Source organism: Peromyscus eremicus, unplaced genomic scaffold, assembly GCF_949786415.1.
Source record: "Peromyscus eremicus unplaced genomic scaffold, PerEre_H2_v1 PerEre#2#unplaced_3651, whole genome shotgun sequence".
Taxonomy (NCBI): domain Eukaryota; kingdom Metazoa; phylum Chordata; class Mammalia; order Rodentia; family Cricetidae; genus Peromyscus; species Peromyscus eremicus.
Window position 1 is genome coordinate 1 of NW_026737884.1, and position 5,044 is coordinate 5,044.

Sequence of the window (5,044 nt, forward strand, 5' to 3'; positions counted from 1 at the left end):
ATCCCTAACAAATTAGGAGGAGTAATAGCCTTAATCCTTTCAATCCTAATTCTAGCCCTACTTCCACTTCTACAAACCTCAAAACAACGAGGACTTATATTTCGACCCATTAGCCAAACTTTATTCTGAATCCTGGTAGCCAACCTACTAATCCTAACATGAATCGGAGGACAACCTGTCGAACATCCATTCATTATAATTGGCCAACTAGCTTCCATTAGCTACTTCACCATTATTATTATCTTAATACCCATAGCAGGAATACTTGAAAATCATATACTAAAATTCACTCACTGCTCCGATAGTATAATTAATTACACTGGTCTTGTAAACCAAAAATGGAGAACAAATCTTCTCAGAGCATCAAGAAGGAAGGAATAACCCCCACCATCAACACCCAAAGCTGATATTCTAATTAAACTACTTCTTGTACATAAAATTATCTAGTACATTATTACATTTATGTATATCGTACATTAAATTATTTTCCCCTAGCATATAAGCATGTAATATAAATTAATGAATATAAATATAACTAGAAAAAATCCACATAAATAATAAACAACATGTCTATTAAATAATTAAATTTAATTAATGTATATAAGACATTACTGCGTTATCTTACATACACCATTAAGTCATAACCCTGTTAATCCAAATGTCTATCATCTTCCCATGTAATTTATTAATTTACCATCCTCCGTGAAATCAACAACCCGCTCACCAATGACTTCTCTTCTTGCTCCGGGCCCATTATATTAAAAGTGACTAATATGAAACTTTATCAGGCATCTGGTTCTTTCTTCAAGGCCATAGAATGTTTTATTGTCCATACGTTCCCCTTAAATAAGACATCTCGATGGTACTGGTCTAATCAGCCCATGATCAACATAACTGTAATCAGGCACATTTGGTATTTTTTAATTTTCGGGATGCTGTGACTCACCATAGCCGTCAAGGCATGAAGGGCAGCTTATCATGTAGCTGGACTTTTAAATTAAGTATTATTGATTCCTCATACAAATTTCTAATGGCATAACAGATTCATGTGTTTAAGATATTATGTTAATGCTTGTAGACATAAACTTATTATACAACAATATACTTTACAAACCCCCCCTCCCCCCAAATCTTATTCTTGACAAACCCCAAAAGCAAGAAATACAATTCAGGTTTACTCCACCATTCTAGTATTTTATAAAACAAGACTCCAAACTCAGTATTAGAAAAATTTTCATACATACACTATTCATATTATTTTAATTAGTCAGTTTTCCACCTTCTAAGTAGGACTGGCATAAATACAAGCTTATGTAGCTTATTAATAAAGCAAAGCACTGAAAATGCTTAGATGGATAATATTATCCCATAAACACAAAAGGTTTGGTCCTGGCCTTATAATTAGTTAGAGGTAAAATTACACATGCAAAAATCCGTAAACCAGTGTTAAATCCCCTAAAGCTTTACAATAAAACCTAGGGAGAGGGCATCAAGCACATTACCCTATAGCTTAAAACGCCTTGCCAAGCCACGCCCCCACGGGATCCAGCAGTGATAAAAATTAAGCAATGAACGAAAGTTTGACTAAGTTATACCTCTCAAGGGTTGGTAAATTTCGTGCCAGCCACCGCGGTCATACGATTAACCCAAATTAATTATTAAACGGCGTAAAACGTGTTTATAAGAAAAATTTAATAGAATTAAAAACCAACTAATATGTGAAAATTCATAGATGGGACTAAAACCAGTTACGAAAGTAATTCTAATAAACTTAATACACGATAGCTAAGATCCAAACTGGGATTAGATACCCCACTATGCTTAGCCTAAACTTTAATGATTAAATAACAAAATCATTTGCCTGAGGACTACTGGCCACCGCTTAAAACTCAAAGGACTTGGCGGTACTTTATATCCGTCTAGAGGAGCCTGTTCTATAATCGATATACCCCGTTATACCTCACCATCCCTTGCTAATTCAGCCTATATACCGCCATCTTCAGCAAACCTTAAAAAGGAATAAAAGTAAGCAAGAGAATTATCATAAAAACGTTAGGTCAAGGTGTAGCTTATGAGATGGGAAGCAATGGGCTACATTTTCTTAAAAAGAATATTACGATATCCTTATTGAAATATAAGGACTAAGGAGGATTTAGTAGTAAATTAAGAATAGAGAGCTTAATTGAATAGCGCAATGAAGTACGTACACACCGCCCGTCACCCTCCTCAAATTAAATTTATTCAAACAAATATATAATTTTACAAAAAAATTTATGAGAGGAGATAAGTCGTAACAAGGTAAGCATACTGGAAAGTGTGCTTGGAATAACCACAGCGTAGCTTAACTTCTATAAAGCATCTGGCTTACACCCAGAAGACTCCAAAAACAATGGACGCTTTGAGCAATTTCCTAGCTCTAACCTAACACAACTCAACTATTTTCAATTGATAGTATAAAACATTTAAAAAAAGAAGTATTGGAGAAAGAAACTTTTTATTTAGGAGCTATAGAGAATAAGTACCGTAAGGGAAAATAAATACTATATTAAGCATAAATAAGCAAAGATTTCAACTTGTACCTTTTGCATAATGAACTAACTAGAAATTATCTAGCTAAAAGAACTTCAGTTAGAAATCCCGAAACCAAACGAGCTACCTAAAAGCAATTTAAAGAATGAACCCGTCTATGTAGCAAAATAGTGGGACGACTTATAGGTAGAGGCGAAAAACCTAACGAGCTTGGTGATAGCTGGTTACCCAATAATGAATATAAGTTCAACTTTAAGTTTACCTATAAGAACTTATAATCTAAATGTAAACTTAAAATTTAGACTAAAGAGGGACAGCTCTTTAGGAATAGGGAAATCCTTTTATAGTGAGTAAGATCAAACACAATAAAACCATTGTTGGCCTAAAAGCAGCCACCAATAAAGAAAGCGTTCAAGCTCAACACTCAAAAATACAGAAAATTCCAAAAACCCGAACAAACTCCTATAAATACATAATTGGGTCAATCTATTGATTAATAGATGAGATACTGTTAGTATAAGTAACAAGAATTATATTCTCCATGCACAAAATTATAACAACCCGGATAACCATTGTTAATTAACAAACATAAGGTAACTAACCTAAACATTAAATTTACCTAAAATATTATGTTAACCCAACACAGGAGTGCATAATGGAAAGATTAAAAGAAATAAAAGGAACTCGGCAAACACAAACCCCGCCTGTTTACCAAAAACATCACCTCTAGCATATAAAGTATTAGAGGCAATGCCTGCCCAGTGACTAACGTTAAACGGCCGCGGTATCCTGACCGTGCAAAGGTAGCATAATCACTTGTTCCTTAATTAGGGACTAGAATGAACGGCTTAACGAGGGTTTAACTGTCTCTTATTTCCAATCAGTGAAATTGACCTCCCCGTGAAGAGGCGGGGATAAAAAAATAAGACGAGAAGACCCTATGGAGCTTTAATTTATAACTTAATTTCTTCTTTACATTAACCTAATGGAATAAAATTACAGAAACTTAAGTTAAAATTTAGGTTGGGGTGACCTCGGAGAACAAAAAATCCTCCGAACGATTATAGCCAAGGCATACAAGCCTAAGCATCAAAATCCAATTGACCCAAAACTTTTTTGATCAACGGACTAAGTTACCCTAGGGATAACAGCGCAATCCTATTCAAGAGTTCATATCGACAATAGGGTTTACGACCTCGATGTTGGATCAGGACATCCCAATGGTGTAGAAGCTATTAATGGTTCGTTTGTTCAACGATTAAAGTCCTACGTGATCTGAGTTCAGACCGGAGCAATCCAGGTCGGTTTCTATCTATTTACGATTTCTCCCAGTACGAAAGGACAAGAGAAATGGAGACTCCCTATAACAGGAACTCTAAAACTAATTTATGAAGCCATCTCAAAAATTTAAGTTCGTAAAACCAATGCCTTAGACAAAGGCATTATTAGGGTGGCAGAGTCAGGAAATTGCGTAAGACTTAAAACCTTGTTCCCGGGGGTTCAAATCCCCTCCCTAATAGTGTATTTCTTAAATATCCTAACCCTACTAGTTCCAATCCTAATCGCCATAGCATTTCTGACACTAGTAGAACGCAAAGTATTAGGCTATATACAACTACGAAAAGGACCAAACATCGTAGGTCCTTACGGAATTCTTCAACCATTTGCAGATGCAATAAAGCTATTTATTAAAGAACCACTACGACCACTAACAACATCAACATCCTTATTTATTATTGCACCAACACTATCACTTACTCTAGCACTCAGCTTATGAATTCCAATACCAATACCTCATCCATTAGTAAACTTAAACCTAGGAGTACTATTCATCCTAGCTACATCCAGCCTATCAGTATATTCAATTTTATGATCAGGATGAGCTTCAAATTCTAAATACTCAATATTTGGAGCCTTACGAGCAGTAGCCCAAACAATTTCTTATGAAGTAACAATAGCAATTATCTTATTATCTGTACTTATAATAAATGGATCATTCTCCCTACAATCACTAATATTTACACAAGAAACCCTATGATTAATTATTCCAACATGACCATTAGGAATAATATGATATATTTCTACCCTAGCAGAAACAAATCGAGCCCCATTTGACCTCACAGAAGGTGAATCAGAACTAGTATCGGGATTTAATGTAGAATATGCCGCAGGCCCATTCGCCTTATTCTTTATAGCTGAATATATGAATATTATTCTAATAAACGCTCTATCAACTATCGTATTCTTAGGTCCATTCAATAACCCTAATAACCCAGAAATCTTCACAATAAACTTCATAACAAAAGCACTAATACTTACTATTTTATTCCTATGAGTACGAGCATCATACCCACGATTTCGATATGACCAACTTATACATCTTTTATGAAAAAATTTTTTACCACTAACACTAGCCTTATGTATATGACATATTTCAATTCCAATCTTTATAGCAAGCATCCCCCCCTATACCTAGAAATATGTCTGATAAAAGAGTTACTTTGATAGAGTAAAT

General features: G+C 34.7%; 1 pseudogene; it reads left to right on the forward strand.

Moving 5' to 3' along the window:
• The first annotated feature begins 3,385 nt into the window (after window positions 1-3,385).
• Window positions 3,386-3,510, forward strand: LOC131902192 (humanin-like protein; annotated as a pseudogene).
• Window positions 3,511-5,044: the final 1,534 nt, after the last annotated feature.